The sequence below is a fragment of the Marmota marmota genome, unplaced genomic scaffold (assembly GCF_001458135.2).
Source record: "Marmota marmota marmota unplaced genomic scaffold, marMar, whole genome shotgun sequence".
Taxonomy (NCBI): Eukaryota; Metazoa; Chordata; class Mammalia; order Rodentia; family Sciuridae; genus Marmota; species Marmota marmota.
Genome location: NW_025999999.1, coordinates 4,826,935 through 4,847,170, shown reverse-complemented (window position 1 = coordinate 4,847,170; position 20,236 = coordinate 4,826,935). Strand labels below are relative to the sequence as shown.

Sequence of the window (20,236 nt, the reverse complement as noted above, 5' to 3'; positions counted from 1 at the left end):
TGTGTGTGTGTGTGTGTGTGTGTGTGTGTGTGTGTGTGTGAGAGAGAGAGAGAGAGAGAGAGAGAGAGAGAGAGAGAGAGAGAAAGGGGGAGAGAGAGAAAGAGAGAGAGACACGTACACAGACATAGAATAAACAGACACACAGAAAAGACATAGGATTTTGATAGATGAGTATATTCACTATACTGTGCTTAGATAAGAGAGGGATCCAGTGTTTTATTCATGTATTGTTTTTATTGTTTAACTTATTCATCCACTCATTTATCTGGAACCCAAAAGTCTTGTGAAGCAAAAAAAGAAAAAAAATAGTGCTTTAGGTTGGTTTTCCCTTCAGTATATTTGAAGGTCTTACAGGATAGGAGACAAAATCATTGTTAGATAAAACAGTGAAAGAATAATTATAAGGAGACACAAAAATAATTGAAAGAAGTGGCTGTCACATTTTTAAGCTCTATTAGAGTGGCATAATAACTGGCAATATGAGTTGAATAGAACTTATAGTTTCTTTTGGAAGGAGGTGTATTTTGGAAGTACACACATTGAAGGGGATTATAAAAATGGAGATCAACAGTGTGATTGATGTAAGGAGATTGGTGGGAAAAAACAGAAATAAGAATTTTTGAAAAAATTCTGGGGAAACTGAAAATATTTAAAAAATTTCTGGGTAATTTTAGAATTAAGTTATCTTGTATTTACTTACTGGAACCATATTCTACTTTTCTATTCCTTCAAATTCTAAGCTGAGTGATGCCTTATGGAAGGATAGGGGAGCTGGTAAAGGTGATATTTCAAGAAGGCCCTTCCTTCATACTTCCTCCAAGTTCTTGAAGTCTTTGTCTTAAGATTTTGTTAAATTTAAGCAGAGAACCTTATAGTACTTAAAATGAAGTAAATTAAAGATCAAAGAGGTTATATATTCTGCACCAAGTCTCAGGGGTTAAGTAAATGTGCTAGTAATTGACTGAGTTGTCAGTGAATCCAGGACCATCACATTCCTAAGTTTGTAATTTTCACAGTTCCTGTTATAGCACAGTAACACACTGTTCCTTATTTCTCTACCAAGACAGATTCAAAGGCCTTTACTTTAGGTGAAATGCTTTTGTGTTTGCCTCAGTTTGATTTGAATATCTCTTTTAAAAAAGGGCTAAATGATAATTATTGTTGATTTCCCTGTGGCTGTTTCCATGTGGTTTGGACACTTATCATCGCAAACCTATTCTGTAGCCTCTCATCTGGGTCTCTATCTTCATATTCTCTCCACCTTACTGTCCGGTTAGTCTCTGAAGCTCTGCTTTCCTTCTGTCATTGCCTAGAGTGAAAACTTCAGGGTCATACATTCCTTGTCTACTAGATCAAGGCCTCCTTAACTGTCCACCATCTTTTGAGGCTCTCTGCAGTCAAGCCCACCCTCCTTGACCAGCTTCTTCCTTCAGTCTTTCCATAGGAACCTGAGTCCATTCATAAGCTGATGGTGTTGCTTTGTGTTAGTGTTCCTACCTCTCTGCCATTCTCTTCATCTCTAACCCGCTGAATCCCCTGCCCAATCATCCCTATGCCACTTTCTAGCTATTTCTATATGTCACCTACTTTCAAAATTCTGCTTAAGTTTGTCTTCTTTCTCTCTGATTCTTCATTATCTCAGTTCAAGTAATTCTAATAAATTTTTTTTAATTTTTAAAACTTTTTTTGGGGGCCTGAATGCTTAAAGCATTTATTGCCTAAAAATAATTCCTGTAGTTATTATAATATTCTATCTTTTGCTCTCAGGTTTTTTTTGGGTGTATTTTTATGTAGACTTGTCTCTGTCCCTGGTTTATTGACCATTTGAGCAAAACAATTATATCAATTTCAGCAGTTTCTACAACATCTAAATATACCTTTTGCTTAGTAGCTATTCAGTGAATACTTATTGACTGGTTATTTCCCACTTACTTGGCAGCTTAACATACTAAAGGAAGCAACATCTCTTTCATTCATTGTTCCTGCTTTTATTTATTTATTTTTTAATTCATAGGATTTTTCTGGTTGATGTTTAACTTCTTTATTCATTTCTTTTTAAAGATTTATACTTTTTTATTCATTCTATTACCTACCAATGCAATGTATGCTCATTAATACAAACTCAATAATACATACATCAAATAAAAAGTGAAAGTCTCTCTTTTGTATTCTACTCCCAGTCCCACTTCAGAGATATAATCATTTTTAATAGTTTGGCATATATATTTTCAGATCTTTTGTCCTTCATACAGAAGTATATAGATTTTTAAATATACACATGGGATCATATTGTGTTATCTAGAAAAATTTTTTTAAAAATTTTATTGGCACATTATAATTATACAGAATACTGGGCTTCATGGTAACATATTCATACATGAACACAAGATAACAATATAATTTGGTTAATTTCCATCTTCAATACCTTCCCTTTTTTCTCCCCCTTCCCTTTTCTGGTCTCTTTTGTTTATTCTACTGGTCTACCTTCCTTTAGAAAACTCTTAGCTGGTAATTTTGGTCCATTTTTCATTGGCTAAAGAATAATCTGAATGTGAATGAGCTTTATTTAGTTATTCTCTTTCATTGGTACTTTTTTGTTTTTAAGAATTTATCTGTTTGCTATTTGTAGTGTCTAACAAAATGATGCTGAAGTATTACATCTCTCTTCAAATTAGAATTTGATCTAATTTTTCCCCCTAACATCTATTTATATACCCTTATCCATCTTAATCCTTTTGTTATAATACATTCTTTGGGTAAATGAAAATGGCTAGAGCAAAACTAACCCTACCCATCAAAATATGTTTTCTTTTAATAAAACAAGTGCTTTGTAAAGTTATGGATGCAGATGGAAAGTGACACTAAAAATGTTTTGACCTCTTGTTCAAGTAGTATATCACTATGTGATTTGAAAGAGATCCTGGCTGGGAATTTTTGATTCTCTTTAAATGTCACTCATCTCATTAAAGCTGTTTCATAAATTTGAATACTACTCAGCCCATGAAGAGAGATTTATAAAGAGCTGGCATGTTCAATTAGAAACAGACTAAAGAAGACAGAAGGCAACCATTTTTGAATAGTTTCTGATCAGTCATTTGCATGAGAAAAATAATTATATTTTACATTTGTAATATTCCTTAAAAGTTAAAAAAAAGAACTCCTTACATCCTCACAGCAACTATATATGGTAATCTTATTTCACATAGACATCTCCATTTAATAAATGAGAAAATAGACTCATTGAAGTTGTTCATAATAACATGGTTTTAAGTATCAGTGCTGGGATTAGAACTTCTACCTTCAGGCCTGACACTCTTTTAAGTATCACAGCTAAATCATCACAGAACACAAGTACTTATTCCCATTCAGTGGCCATAGGTATTTATGTTCTGTGGTGGTTGATCCAATGTGAAACAGCTTATCTGGAAGGCTAGAATGGGTCTGTGGTTTCTGTGAAAGGTCACGTCTGCTTGTAGGAAAGCTGGGGTTCATTTTAATCATGGCTTCTTGCATGGTTTTGAACTATTCTCCATTGACAAATTCCTAAACAGTTTGTAGAATGCTATTCCTGGAGACATAGAACTTGAACCCCAGACCTTCTTTAGACTGGGGCCCAAACCTAAGATATTGTTAGAATCTAGTCCACAACATGTAACAGAGGAGAATTTGAGAGTACTCTGTGGGATGCCAATATCACTGCTGAGACCTCCAACAAAGAAAAGATGTAAATGTAGACATTCATTAGCTATTACAATGCACCCAGTGAAAGTATGGGATTGTCTGTTTGACTGCTACAAAGGAGGCCCATAGTGAGTAAGCAGAGAAGCTGGAAATAGATCTTGAGCTTTCTGGTGACAGTCACTAAACCATGCACACTTTTAAAATTGCATATAGTCACTATTGAGATAAGTCTGTATATTTTTTCAGTGATCTTGATAGGCATGCTATTCTTGGCTGGGTGTTTATTTCCTTGTAATTTTTTGGAAAACCATATTGTGGACTTATTTGCCTGACCATTGTGAACTGCCTGGGAAAAGTAGACTCAAGGTAAAATCAGTGAGATGTAGATTCAAAAGGAACTATGGTCCCAGGCTTAGCCAAGTTAAAATCCTTAGGTGAAATTAAACACGTAACCTAAAACCATTGAACAAATAAATGCTATTGTTTCATAGAACATTTGTAGACGCAAATGAATGGCACCCCAGTCCAAAGGTCAGGATTTTCAACAACTTGTAGCAGAAAACTTACACTTATTAAATGTCTTCAGTAGGGGTTTTGTGTTAGTAGATGACTGAGGTCTTTTGTTTCTTATGTTTTCCTCATGGCAATAAAGTTGAAATTTAGCAAGCTTTCAAAATGAAATTTCTCATAGAAGTTATAACCACAAGTTTTAAGTTTTCATCACCTAAATGTGGAACACAACAATTGAAAACTTTGGGGGAGGGGAAAAGAGTTTATAACACATGTGGTGTGTATCAAGGACCAGTGTAAATCAGGAAGGTGTGGTAAGGGGGATTTCCTGTGTTACAGAACTGTTGAAATAAGGCTTGCCTACCCTCCACCAATAAATTCCAAATGAAGGTGTTGGCCTTTCAGACACCATGTAGACGTGGTTTGCCCCTTACCTGACACTGTGTTTCCTTGAAGCTGGGATCAACAGTTTGTAGCTAGGAAGAATTTGTCGTTGGGGATAATGTGTTCTTTGATTGTGGCAGGTACCTACCTGTAGGATGGAGCCAGACCAGTACATTGGAGCCTGTTTTTAAAATTATTTTTATTCTTTTTTTTTTAGTCCTTGCTATAGGAATATTCATTTCTAGATTTCCAGGCATGATAATAATAATTACCATTTATTGAGTACTTATATGTCCCTATTGCTAGACCTAGAGCTTTTTAAAGGTGATAGGATTTAGTTCCCAGAACCCCATTAAGTTGTACCATTTGATAGATGCTTAGAGTTGTTCCCAATTCTGGCCGCCCATTAGAATTAGCTAGGGGAATTTTAAAACATATTGGGTTCTATCCCAAAGCTCAGGAAATAATGCCAAGAGTTAATAAATGGAATAGCATCAAATTAAAAAACTTTGACATAGCAAAGGAAATAAGAATGTGGAGAAGCTACAGAATAGAAGAATCTTTGCTAACTACTCTTCTTACAGAGGATTAATACCCAAGATATATGAAGAACTCAAAAAACTTAATACCTAAAACATAAACAACCCAATTAATAAATAGGCGAGTGAACTAAATAGACATTTCTAAAAAGAGAAATGCAAATGGACAACAAATAAAAGAAAAAAAACGTTTAACATCATTAGTAATTAAAACTATACTGAGATTTTCTTATTCCTGTCAGAATCATAGCCATCAAGAATATGAACAATAATAAATGCTGGAGAGGACATGGAGAAAAAAGGAACATACTTACACTGTTGGTGGGATTGTAAATCAGTACAACTGCTATGAAAACCTGTACAGAGATTCCTCAGAAGGCTAGAGGAACCATATGACCCAGCTATACCACTTGTTGGGATTAATTCTAACAAATCAGATACATGGATACCTATGTTTACAGCAACACAATCCACAATAATCAAACTATGAAACCAACATTGATGTCCACCATTGGATGTATAGATAAAGAAAATGTGGTATATTTACACAATGGAGTTTTATTCAGCCGTAAAAGAATAATGACATTATGTCATTTGTAGGAAAATGAATGGAATTTGAGAATATTACATTAGGCAAACTAAGCTAAACTCAGAAAGTCAAGGGTCCTATGTTTTCTGTCATATATGAAATCTAGAGAGGAAAAGGAAAAGAATGGTGTGGGGAGATCTCATGAAAATTTAAGGGAAATCAGTAGACTAGATGAAAGGGACCAGGAGAAGGAAGAGGGGTGGGAAAGGGGAAATACTAGGGAATGATACTGACCAAATTATACTGTTATATTGTTTGCATATTAAGAATATGTAACAATAGATCCCACCATTATGTACAACTGTAATATACCAATAAAAATATGGAGAAAAAATATATTTGGGTCCTAGACTAGTTAAATATATCTCTAGTATCAGCATTTCAATTAAAAAAAAAAAAAAAAACCTTCCCAGGTAACCCTAAAGTGCACACCAGAATAAGAACCTCTGGGTGAAGTGATTTGCCTGAGGCACCCTACCTGGTCTATGGTGGCATTTGGAGCTAGAGCCCAGGCATCAAGTATTTTAGTGATGCCTACACTTTTAATGTACATATGTATTATATGGTGAAGTAGTAAAAATGAGATGCTGTATTTCTGACAAACTTCTAGGTGATGTCTACGTTGCTGGCAAAGGGGAGCAGCAAAGCTTTGCTACTGGTTACTAATATTAGCATTTATGGGAGCCCAAAGGAAAAAATGTTTACTGGAAGACAGTAGCAAAATGGGGAGCTGGGAGAGAATTCTCATTCATTTTGCTTTAGTGATGATGGCAGGCCAATTAAATAAACATCCCAGCATTTTCCTAGGGCCATCCTAGACTTTTCTAGAGCTAAATAATCTGTTGCAGGTAGTTTTTGCATTCTTGAAAACCCTTTTAAATGTCAAGACTGTAAGATTTCATTTTTTTTTTGCTAAGATTTCATTTGTTTATTTGTCAGGTAAGAGATGTGGTTGTAATTGTTAAATGGATCAGTTGTTAAACTTTTCCTCTTCTTGTTAAAGGGGGCTGAAACAGGAGTTCAGATGGATGAGAAATTTCAAGAAAGCTGTACATTTTCACAATTAAATGTTACTTTCCTTAATTGCCTACTATGTAATCGGCACTTTACTATGTTTCCCTTCTAAGGATACAGAAATGAATAAGACACAGTCCTTGTCCTGATACAACTTAGATTTTAGTGGAGAAAATGACATAAAATAGATAACGATATTGTAGGAATGTGAACAGACAAATTACTGAGGAAGAAGTAGTAATTGTAAGAAATATTTGAGGAATATTTTGTAGGTGTCCCAGATGAATTTATTGCTGATATTGTTTTTGATTATTGTAAACATTGGTTAGTGTTTAGATTATTAGAACATTGTTGATATTTCTAAAGGTTTCTTCTGTGTTTAGAATGGTTTTATAATTTTGAGATTAAAGATCCAGGTGATTCTCATCGGTTACATGCATAACTTTTTAAAAAATTAAATGTATTTCTTATGGAATATCAGTAACATCATCAGTTTGAATTTATTGAATAATTCCAAAGAGCTTGGAATTATGCTAAAAAATTTAACAGCATTGGCTCATTTAAATTTTTTAACAAACAGCTTTATTGAGATATAATTCACATTCTATATAATTCACATGCCATTTAAAATTTACTGTTCAGTGAATTTTAGTATCTTAACAGAGTTGTGCAACAATATACCACAATTTTAGAGCATTTTCATCACCCTGAAAGGAAATTTTGTACCCCTTAGCCATTTTCTCATAATTTGTCTTTCCCTACGACAATAGACAATCACTAATCTACCTTTTGTCTGTCTGGATATTTCATGTGAATGTAATCATACAATATGTGGTCCTTTGTTTTTGACTTCTTTTACTTAGCATGATGTTTTCAAGGTGCATCCCAGTTGTAGTATGCACCAGAACTTAGGTTCCTTATTGCTGAATTACATTCCACCATATGGATACACCACATTTTGTTTATCCATTTATCAGTTTAATGAACATTTGGGTTTGTACTTTTTGGCTCTTATGAATAATGCTGTTATGAACATTTGTGTAAGCTTTTGTGTAGACATATGTTTTCCTTTCTCTTGAGTCTATACCAAAGAGTGGAAATATATGCAGGGTCTATGGTAATTCTGTGTTTTAAGGAACTGACAAACTTGTCCATTGGCTCTACCATTTTATGTTTGAACCAGCGAGGTATGAGGATTCCAATTTTTCTACATCTTTCCAACACTTGTTATTGTCTCTTTTTGATTCTGACCATCTTAGAGGGGGACATGAAATAGTATCTCATTATGGTTTTCATTTATATTTCTAAAGATGGGTAATGTTGAGGATCTTTTCCTTTGCTTTTTGGTCATTTGTATGTCTTTGCCAAAATATTTATTTAAATCCTTTGCTTAAATTGTTATTTGTCTTTTTTATTATTGAGTTGTTAGAGAATATGTGTGTGTGTGTGTGTGTGTATTCCAGCTGTAAGTCCCTTATGAGATATATGACTTGCATACATTTATTTCCATCCCATGGGTTATTTTTCACTTTCTTGATTATGCCCTTTGAAGCATGACTTTTAAAAACATTTTTTTGATAATGTTTCATTTAGTTTTCGTGATATTCCCATTTTATAGAAGAGGAATTCAAGGCTTGGGAATGTTAAGTCTCTGCCTAAAGCTCACATAGAAGCCAAGTGAGTGATATATACATGTAATCCCAGGGCTGGGGAGGCACAGCCATCTCAGGCAGTTTAACTTTAGCACTTAGTTCCTTATGCCTCCTTCAGATTAGTTTTTCTAAAAATGTGAACCCAGGGGACAAATGCTCATGGGAAAATATAAGCCTTCTAGGCCTCTTTTATTGGCTTTGCTTGTTGACAGTGACATTGAATACAACATTTACCTCAATTTGAAAGTTGTGTTTGTGAGTACCACAAAGGGAATTTTTTTCTCTTGCTGAAACTCAGGGAAATATGATGTTTTCCTTTGGCCATGGACTTCCTGTCTTGTGCAGCAGAAGACCAAGGCCAGAAGTGGTCTATTTAATCATTGTATGATTATTTATCAGAGATTATTTAAAAAGGAATTCAGTGTTAGAGACTTCTTTTTTAAATTTTAAACATCAGAAATTTATTGGTTGCTCAAAACATTACATTGATCTTGACATATCATATATCATACATTTGTTTCAAATGGGGTATGGATTCTTATTATTCCCCCGTGTACAGATTGCAGGATCATGTTGATTATACAGCCACGTTTATACATACTATCAAACAAGTGTCTGTTGTATTTTGCTGCCCTTCCTATCCCCTTCTTATGCCCCCTCCCCTCCCCTCCCTCTACCCCATCTACCATAACTCATTTCTCTCACTCTCTCTTATTTTTTTTTCCTCCCCTTCACCTCACATCCTCTTATATGTATTTTTGTATAACAATGCGGGTCTCCTTCCCTCTTCCGTGCAGTTCCCCCTCTCTCTCCCATTCCCTCCCACCTCTCGTCCCTGTTTGATGGTAATTTTCTTCTCATGCTCTTCCTCCCTGCTCTGTTTTGAGTCACCCCCCTTATATCAAAGAAGACATTCGGCATTTGTTTTTAAGGGATTGGCTGACTTCACTTAGCATATTCTGCTCTAATGCCATCCATTTCCCTGCAAATGCCGTGATTTTGTTGTTTTTTAGTGCTGAGTAATATTCCATTGTGTATATATGCCACATTTTTTTAATCCGTTCATCTATTGAAGGGCATCTAGTTTGGTTCCACAGTCTAGCTATTGTGAATTGTGCTGCTGTGAACATTGATGATGCTGTATCCTTGTAGTATGCTCTTTTTAGGTCTTTTGGGAATAGTCCGAGAAGGGGAATAGCTGGGCGGAATGGTGGTTCCATTCCCAGCTTTCCAAGGAATCTCCATACTGATTTCCAAAATGGTCGCACCAGTTTGCAGCCCCACCAGCAATGTACAAGCGTACCCTTTTCCCCACATCCTCGCCAGCACTTGTTGTTGTTTGACTTCATAATGGCTGCCTTTCTTACTGGGGTGAGATGGTACCTTAGAGTGGTTTTAATTTGCATTTCTCTGATTGCTAAAGATGGTGAGCATTTTTTCATGTATTTGTTGATTGATTGTATATCCTCCTCTGAGAAGTGTCTGTTCAGATCCTTGGCCCATTTGTTGATTGGGTTATTTGTTTTCTTATTGTTTATTTTTTTGAGTTCTTTGTGTACTCTGGAGTAGGGCTCTATCTGAAGTGTGAGGGGTAAAAATTTGTTCCCAGGATGTAGGCTCCCTATTTACCTCTCTTATTGTTTCTCTTGCTGAGAAAAAACTTTTTAGTTTGAGTAAGTCCCATTTGTTGATTCTTGATTTTAACTTTTGAGCTACAGGTATCCTATTAAGGAATTTGGAGCCCGACCCCACGAGGTGGAGATTAGAGCCAACTTTTTCTTCTATTAGATGCAGAGTTTCTGGTTTGATTCCTAGCTCCTTAATCCATTTTGAGTTAACTTTTGTGCATGATGAGAGACAGGGATTCAATTTCATTTTGTTGCATATGGCTTTCCAGTTCTCCCAGCACCATTTGTTGAAGATGCTATCCTTTCTCCATTTCATGCTTTTATCACCTTTGTCTAATATAAGGTAGTTGTAATTTTGTGGATTGGTTTCTGTGTCCTCTATTCTGTACCATTGGTCTACATGCCTGTTTTGGTACCAGTACCATGCTGTTTTTGTTACTATTGCTCTGTAGTATAGTTTAAAATCTGGTATCTCTATACCGCCTGTTTCACTCTTCCTGCTTAGGATTGCTTTTGCTATTCTGGGTCTCCTATTTCTCAAGATGAATTTCATGATTGCTTTTTCTATTTCTGTGAGAAATATTGTTGGGATTTTGATTGGCATTGCATTAAACCTGTAGAGTACTTTTGGTAATATCACCATTTTAATGATGTTAGTTCTGCCTATCCATGAACAAGGTATATCTTTCCATCTTCTAAGGTCTTCTTCTATTTCTCTCTTTAGGGTTCTGTAGTTTTCATTGTATAGGTCCTTCACCTCTTTTGTTAGGTTGATTCCCAAGTATTTCATTTTTTTTGAGGATATTGTGAATGGGGTGGTTGTCCTCATTTCCATTTCAGTGGAGAGACTTCTTCAGTGATTTTTTTTTCTTTTTTCTTACTGAAGGGTAATGATATTTTATCTTCAGGGTATCTTTTTCTCTTCTCTGCCTTTTGGATTTTCCTTAGAAGTCTCATTTTGCTTAAGGTGGGGGAAAAAATCCTATTTTGATATCCAGTATTTTCCCTAAAAGAATGTTTCTTTTAGTTAGTTCATGAATATAATAAAGACTTTTTGATGCAGCACCAACTTTCTTTCCTGCTTCTTTAGCTCCTTTGTTATTTTCTACTTTGACTACCTGTTATTGTCCTGTCCCAGACTTACTAAAATGGTAACCTCCTAAAATGACTCAGTGGCACTAACTTCTTTCAAAGGAAAGGAATAAACACTTCTTGAGCATCTACCTCTGCAAGGAAATTTATATATTATTTTTAATTGGGCAATTAGAAATTGTTTGTATTTATCATATACAACACGATGTTTCAAGATGTACATTGTAGAATGTTTCATTTGAGCCAATTAACATATGGGTTACCTCACACACTTATTTTTTGTGGTGAGAACACTTAACATCTGCTCTCTGAGAGATTTTAAAGAGTATAATACATTGGTAGTGACTACAGTCATCTTGTATGATAGATATTTTGAATTTTTTCTTATTCTAATCAAAATTTTCTATCTTTTGATCAACATCTCCCCACCCTACTACCCTTCATGTCACTCCTGGTAACCAAATTCCTGCTTTCTGTTTCTATGAGTTCAACTATTTTTAGATTCCACTTGTAAATGAGATCATGTTGTATTTGTTTCTCTTGTCTCGCTCATTTCACTTATACCATGTCCTCTAGGTTCATCCATGTTATCACAAATGACAGGATTTTCTTTTTCTTTTTTTTAAGGCTGAATAATATCCATGTATATGTATATGAGATATATTTATATATATATCTATATCTGTCTCTCACATTTTCTTTTATTTATCCATTATGAATAATGCTGTAATGAACATAGGAGTCAAGGTGTCTCTTCAATATACTAATTTAATTTTCTTTCACTTTATACCCTGTGGTGGAATTACTGGCTCTTATGATAGTTCTATTTTTAATATTTTGAGGACATTTTATATTGTTTTATATATACATCTGTGCTAATTTACATTCCCACCAACAACATACAAGGGTTTCCTTGTCTCCATATCCTTGCTAACACTTATCTTTGTGTTTTTTTTTTTTTTTGGTGGTATTGGGAATTGAATCAGGGGCTTGCACATGCTAGACCAGTGATTTACCAGAGCTATACTCTTTTTGTTGTTGTTTTAGTACTGGGGATTGAATCCAAGGGTGCTTTACCACTGAGCTACATTCCTGTCCTTTTTATTTTTTATTTTGGTACAGTATTGCTAGGTTGCCCAGGTTGTCCTTGAACTTGTGATCCTCTTGCCTCAGCCTCCCAAATTGCTGGGATTACGGCTTGGCAGCTCTCATCTTTGTGACTGGCAATAGTTTTTCCAGCAGGTATGATTTCACTGTGGGTTTTAAATTATATTTCTCTGATTATCAGTTATGATGAACATTTTTTCATGTTCTTACTGGACATTTGTATGTCTTCAGAAATGACTATTCAGGTATTTTCCCTGTTTTTAAATTGTGCTGTTTCCTTGCTTCTGAATTGAGTTACTTATATATTTTAGATATTTAACCCCAATCAGATGTATGTATGGTTTTCAAATAATTTCTCCTATTATGTAGCCTCTCTTTTCACTCTGTTGATTATTTTCTTTCCTGTAGAAGGAATGTACCGTAACACAATAAAGGCCATATGTGACAAAACCACACAGCAGAGAAAACATTCAACTTTTGGCTTTCTGAGTCTGGATTATTTAATATACCAGAAAATTCCATAATTTCATTATTCTTTATGGCTAAGTAATATTTCATTGTGTATACATAACACATTTTCTTTATCTATTCAGCTGTTGAAGGACACATTGATTGGTTCTATATCTTGGCGTTTGTGAATCGTGCTGCTATAAACATTGATGTGGCTGCATTACTGTAGTATGCTGATTTTAGATCTTTTGGATATATACTAAGGAGTGGTATAACTGGATTATATGGTGGTTCCATTTCTAGTTTTTTGAGGAATCTCCATACTGCTTTCCAGAGTGGTTGCACTAATTTGCAGTCTTACCAACCATGTATTAGTTAGTGTACCTTTCCCCCCAACATTCTTGCCAACACTTACCATTATTTGTATTTTTGGTAATTGCCATTCTGACTGGAGTGAGATGAAATCTCAGTGTAGTTGTTTTTTTTTGTTTTGTTTTTTGAGGTTTTTTTTTGGGGGGGGGAGGTACCAGGGATTGAATTCAGGGGTACTTGGCCACTGAGCCACATCCCCAGCCCTATTTTGTATTTTATTTAGAAACAGGGTCTCACTGAGTTGCTTAGTGCCTCTCTTTTGCTGAGGCTGGCTTTGAACTCAGGATTCTCCTGATTCAGCCTCCTGAGCTTCTGGGATTACAGACATGTGTCATGTGCCCAGCTTCTGTGTAATTTTGATTTGCATTTCCTTGATTCCTAGAGATGTTGAACATTTTTTTTCATATATTTGTGGGTCAGTTGTACTTCTTCTTTTGAGAAGTGTCTGTTTAATTCTTTCACCCATTTATTATTGGGTTATTTTTTGTGTGTCAAGTGTTTTGAATTCTTTATATATTGTGGATATGATTGCAGTATCTGAGAAGCAGGTGGCAAAGATCTCCAATTCTGTATGCCTCTCTTCATGTTCTTAATTGTTTCCTTTGCTGTGCAAAAGCTTTTTAATTTGATTCCATCCCACTTATTGATTTTTAAATTTTATTTCTTATGCTTTAGGATTCTTGTTACAGAAGTTGGTTCCTGTATCAATATGTTGGAGTGATAGGCCTACATTTTCTTATAGTAGTTGTAGAGTTTCAGGTCTAATTCCTGTTTGATACATTTTAGGTTGACTTTTGTTCAGGATGAGAGATAGAAGTCAAGTTTCATTCTTGTACATATAGATTTCTAGTTTTCCCAGTACTATTAGTTAAAAAGGCTATCTCTTCCCTAATGAATGTTTTTGGCACCTTTGTCTAGTATCAGATATTTGTATTTATGTGGACTTATTTCTGTGTCTTCTATTCTGTTCTATTGGTCATTGTGTCTGTTTTGGTGCCAGTACCATTCTGTGGGATGCCTAAAGCATCAAATTTTTTTTTTTTTTTTTGCTCAGGATTGCTTTGGCTAGTCTTATTTTTTTCAAATGAATTTTAGAATTACTTTTTCTAGTTCTGTAAAGAATGTCATTGGTAATTTGATGGGGATTACAGTGAATCTATATAATGCTTTCGGTAGTATAGCCATTTTAATAATATTGGTTTGGCTTATCCAAGAACATGGAGAGATCTTTTCATCTTCCAAGGTTTTCTTCAGTTTTTTTTTCTTTAGTGTTCTATAGTTTTCATTGTAGAGGTCCTTGACATCTTTCATTAGATTAATTCCCAAGTATTATACTTTTTTTGAGGTTACTGTTAATGGACTTTGTTTTCCTAATTTCTTTCTTTTAATATTTTTAGTTGAGGATGGACACAATGCCTTTATTTTATTTGTTTATATGTGGTGCTGAGGACCGAACCCAGTGCCTCACACATGTGAGGCAAGTGCTCTACCACTGAGTTATGACCCCAGCCCTTCCTAATTTCTTTTTCAGCAGACTGTTGGAAAACTGGATGGCCATATGCAAAAGAATGGTATTATATCCTTATCTTAAACTATACACAAAAATCAACTCAAAATGTACTGAAGACTTACATCTAATACCTGAAACTGTATTATTTATAGAATAAAACATAGGGTAAAATCTCTATGACATTGATTTTGGCAATGATTTCTTTGTTACACCACAGAAAGTATAAGCAACAAAAGGAAAATTAGACAAATGTGCCTACATCAAAAAAAATTTCCTGCACAAAAATGATACAACATCATGAAGTGGCAAGCTATGGAAGTGGAGAAAATATTTGTAAACCATATATCTGAGAAGGGAATAGTATCTAAAACATAAAAGAAACTCCTTAAACTCAAAAGCAAAAAACCAAATAACCTGATTGAAAAAAATTGGTAGAAGGCGTGCATAGACATATTATCAAAGAAAACGTACTTATGGCCAAGTACATGAAAAGATATTCAACATCAGGGAAGTGAAAATTAAACCATGATGAGCTATCACATCATACCTGTTATAATGACTACTATAAAAAGGTGATAATAAGTGTTGGCAAGGATGTAGCAGAATTGTAATACTACACTGTTGATGGGAATGTAAGATGGTGTAGTCTTTAGGGGAAATAGGAAGACTCCTTAAAAAATTACAAATAAAACACCATATGATCCATCAATCCTGGATTTTTATCCAGGGTATTTATCCAAAACATCCTTGGTACTTATCCAAGAAAATTGAAATCAAGATCTGAAGAAACATTTGCAATATCATGTTCTTTGTAACAGTATTCACAATAGTCAAGATGTGGAAACAACCTTAGTATCCATTGATTGATGAGTGGGTAAAGAAAATGTAGTGTATACATATAATTAAATATTATTCAGTCTTAAAAAGGAGGAAGTTCTACCATATGTGATAACATGGATTAACATGGAGTATATTATGCTAAGAGTAATAAACCAGTCACAGAACAATATTTAAAGATTTTACTGACAAGGTATTTAAGATAGTTAAAGTCATAGAAGCAGGGTATCAGGGACTGGGAGGAAGGGGAAAATAGGAAGTGCTATTCAGAATAAAATTTTATTTATGCTCTCTGATTCAAAGTTCTAGAGATCTGCTATACAACATTGTACATATAGCTAACAACACAGTATTCTATACTTAAATTTTTGTTTATAAGGTAGCTCTCATGTTAAGTGTTTTCACCACAATAATATAAAAAAGGTTTCAATCATAACAATATTATGAAATGCTAAATTTAATTAAATGTATATGTTAGGGGTTGAAAGTGTTGTTCCCTGTAACTGTTTTTGGCCTCCTAAATTGTAAGCACTATGAAAATAGAGTCCACATCTTTTATTTCTTCCATACCCCATCTTCTAAAAATGGTGAACCATATAGTGGATAGTTGATACTTTTGATTAATAGATGGGTCTATAATTTATGAAAAATAAGGACCTTAAAACTACACAGTGGAACTGATATTTTTAGTACTTTCTGTGTACCAGATACTGTGCTAAAGGTTTAATATCATTTGTTTCATTTAAATATTTATAGAACCCTGAAAGTTGTTTCTCACCTTTTAATGATAAGGTATCTTTTTTCTTTTTATTTATTCTTTTTAGTTATACATGGCAGTAGAATGTATTTTGACATATCACACATACATGGAGTATAACTTCCATTCTCGTGGTTGTACACGATGTGGAGTTACACTGGTTGTGTATTCATATATGAACATGGGAAAGTTATGTCTGATTCATTCTACTGTCTTTCCCATTCCCATCTCCTCTCACTTCTTCCCATTACCTTCCATCTCCCTTCTCAAATCTGGTGAGTGTCCATTTCCCCCCAACCCCCATCATGAGTCAGCATTCACAAAACAGAAAGAACATTTGGCCTTTAGTTTTTTTGGGATTGGCTTATTTCACTTAACATACTGGCAAATGCCATAATTTCATTCTTCTTTATGGCTGAGTATGCCCTTGTGTAGATATACCACATTTTCTTTATCCATTCATTTGCTGAAAAGTATGAATTGAGCTGTATTGAACATTGATGTGGCTGTGTCACGGTGGTATACTGATTTTAAGTCCTTTGTATGTATGCCGAGACATGGTATAACTGGATCAAATGGTGATTCCATCCCAAGTTTTCTGAAGACTCTCCATACTGCTTGCCAGAGTGGTTGCAACAATTTGCTTTCCTACTGACAATGTATGAGTGTAACTTTTCCTCCACATTCTTGCCAAAATTTATTGTTACTTGTATTCTTATAATTGTCATTCTGCCTGGAGTGAGATGAAATCTGTGTAGTTTGAATTTGGATTTCTGTAATTGCTAGAGATGTTGAACCTTTTTTTAAAAAATATATTTGTTGACCATTTGTATTTCTGTGAAGTGCCTGTTGAGTTTTTTTTTGCTCACTATTTATTGGGTTATTTGTTTTTTTTTTTTTTTTTGGTGTGAAGTTTATTGAGTTCTTTATATATTCTGGAGATTAATGTTCTATCTGAAGTGCAGATGGCAAAGATTTTCTCTCATTCTGTAGGCTTCTCTCTTCATGTTCTTGATTGTTTCCTTTGCTGTAAAGAAGCATTTTAGCCTTTTAGTTTGATACAAATCCATTTTAGTTTGATACAATCCCATTTATTGATTCTTGATTTTACTTCTTGTACTTTAGGAGTCATGTTGAAGAATTTGGTTCCTAAGCTGACATTATGGAGACCTGGGCCTACAATTTCTTCTAGTAGGTGCAGGGTCTCTGGTCTAATGCCTAGGTCCTTGATACTCTTTGAATTGAGTTTTTTGCAGAGTGAGAGAGAGAGATCTAATTTCATTCTACTACATTATGGATTTCCAGTTTTCCCAGCACCATTTGTTGAAGAGCCTTTATTTTTTGGCATTTTTGTCTAGTATGGGATAACTGAATTTGTGGGTTTGTCTCTGTGTCTTTTATTCTGTACCATTGGCCTTTGTGTCTATTTTGGTGCCAATGCCATGCCTTTTTTGTTACTGTAGCTCTATAGTATAATTTAAGGTCTGGCATTGTGATGCCTCCTTGCTTCACTTTTTATTTTTATTTTTTAGCTATTTTAGCTTTATTTTTATATCTTCAATATATGTATTTAATTCCATACAGATTACTTTCAAACCTTTTTAAAAGAACTGAGGCTTATCTACTTGTTTCAACAGCCTTGCCACCATTCTTTTTCCACTTGAATTATGGAATAATGATGATTTTACAATTCTCTTCCTAGGATATTTGGAATTTAATTTCCTCAAGTACTTGACTTTAGGATCCAAAAAGGAGAAAACAAATAGCCAGAAGCAAAATAAACAAAGCCTTATACTTTGGGTATAGATGGATCTGCCTGGTTCTCAAGTACTGACACTTCTCTAAACATCAGTGAGTTCAAATCAAATCATATCCATTCTTATTATCACATTCAGTAGTGCAAGTGTGGGATATGCTGATACCTAAGATAAAAAGAAAAAATAGGTCTTTTATACTTTTTGTCTTGTACTTCTTTCCCACAGACCTAAAAAAAAAAGTCCTATGAGTAAAGCAAAACTACAGAATTACTCTATGAGGCATTTCCAGTGACGAGTGGCTCCAAGAGAAGCTCCATCGGGAGGAAGACCTCAACCTGTTTCACTTTTCTTGCTGAGGATTGCTTTGGCTATTCTGGGTCTCTTATTTTTCCAAGTGAATCTTATGACTGCTTTTTCTATTTCTATGAAGAATGTCATCAGAATCTTAATAGGAATTGCATTAAACCTGTATAGCACTTTTGGTAGTATGGTTATTTTGACAATATTAATTTTGTCTGTCCAAGAACAGGAGAGATCTTTCCAATTTCTAAGGTCTTCTTCAATTTCTTTCTTTGGTGATCTGTAGTTTTCATTGTACAGGTCCTTCACCTCTTTTGTTAGAATGATTCCCAAATATTTTATTTATTTGAGGTTATTGTGAATGGGATAGTTTTCCTAATTTCTCTTAGTTGATTCATCACTGACATGCAGGAATGCAATTGATTTATGGGTGTTAATTTTATATCCTACTACTTTTAGGAATTCATTTATGAGTTCTAGAAATTTTCTGGTCTTCTAAATAAGAATCACGCCATCAGCAAATAGAAATAGTTTGAGTTCTTCTTTTCCTATTTGTAATGATGAAGTATCTTAGCTTCAGAAATAAGTGAGTTATGTGAGATGTCATTAGTAAGATTTGATTATTTTTTATTACTCCAGAAATATATTTCTTCAGCCTCCATAAATTATTGTTAACCTGGAAAAAATTTACAATAGTGAGCATTTTAAATGTATAATTTAGTGGTGGCATGCCTAGGTAGTATTGAATCTAAGAAGAGGATATGTCCTATCTTTTTTTGCTTTTGTCAGATTAATATTTTACATTAGTATTTCTAAATTGTTTTTACATGATATTTCACTGTTGGCTAAATACTTTGAATTTACATCCATTCCTCTATATCCATGGGAATTGGTTTTAGGAACTTCTGCAGATACTAAAATTTGAAGATGCTCAAATTCCTTATAGAAAAACAGTGTAATGTTTACATATAACCTGTGTACATCATCCTGTATACTTTAAATCATCTCTAGATTACTAATAATACCTAATAAAAGTATATAATTCTTATATTAAGAAATAATGGCAAGGGAGTGTGTATATTTTCAGCACAGATACATTGTTTGAAAATATTTTCACTCAGAGGTTTGTTCAATCTGTGGATGTAGAGGTATGTGTCATCTAATCTTCAAAAAATTCTATTGTGTGGGTTCTCTTAGTATTTCAACAAAGAAGAAACCCACTTAGAAATCAAATGGCGGAGGGGAGAAGGAAGATGGCGGCGAGGGGAGTGCATTGCCCCCGTGTGCTGCTTCACTGTGTGGGAGTATGACAAGTCAGGACGGCTAAAGGATATCTTGTTAGGAATTTCCAGCAATAGTGGGGTGCTCCGGAACCTGGAGGAAGGATTTCCATCGCACGAGGATCGGCTACGGGGACTCAAACGCGAGAGGTTTGTCGCACGGAGGGTAACACTGCTTATTCAGCAAATCGCCCCACGGCTAGAGTCTGCAGCGCACGCTGGGATAGAGACGCAGGGTTACAGCGCTGCAGTTTCTGCCAGCCGCGCAAGCACCATACTCAGGGCTGAATTCTGGGTTCGAGACGGGGGAAGGAAGCGGTCCATCTCGGTTCTCCACACCGGTCAGACCACAGAGGAGGCCAGCAGCCACCATGTTGGTAAACTGACGTCACCTCCCCTGTTTTCGACTGACCGCAGCTCATTCAGCCATAGATCCGGTAATTTCAGGCTGCAATTCGCCTGCGGCTTGCAGACAGATTGCTAGGGTTCAGCGCCTGGGTGCTTCCGGAACCGCCCTGGCCCAGGGCTGGGGAGCCTGCGGAGGCTGCTTCTTGGTCCCTGCCCCTATCAGAGCATACACCAAGCACTAAGCAGCCGAATTCCGGCTCCCGGAACTGAGCCCGCAGGGACTGCTTCTTGGAGCTTACACTTATAGGAGCTTACACCGAGCATGGAGCGGCCGAGTTCCGCTCCCGGAACTTCCCTGGACCGGGGCTAGGAGCCCGTGGAAACTGCTTCTCGGTCCGGGTCCTGCTGAGGGCTGGTCAGGACTCACCC

The 20,236-nt window shown here is 35.3% G+C and overlaps 1 protein-coding gene and 1 non-coding gene across 2 annotated transcripts in view; one reads left to right on the top strand and one right to left on the bottom strand.

Moving 5' to 3' along the window:
- Nucleotides 1-20,236, top strand: part of Hpse2 (heparanase 2 (inactive)) — a 660,291-nt gene that overhangs the window by 12,829 nt on the left and 627,226 nt on the right. The gene's annotated exons all lie outside the window — the stretch shown is intronic.
- Nucleotides 18,079-18,214, bottom strand: LOC125618017. Its single transcript, XR_007349225.1, has one exon. It is a non-coding gene; the product is annotated as a small nucleolar RNA SNORA18 (small nucleolar RNA).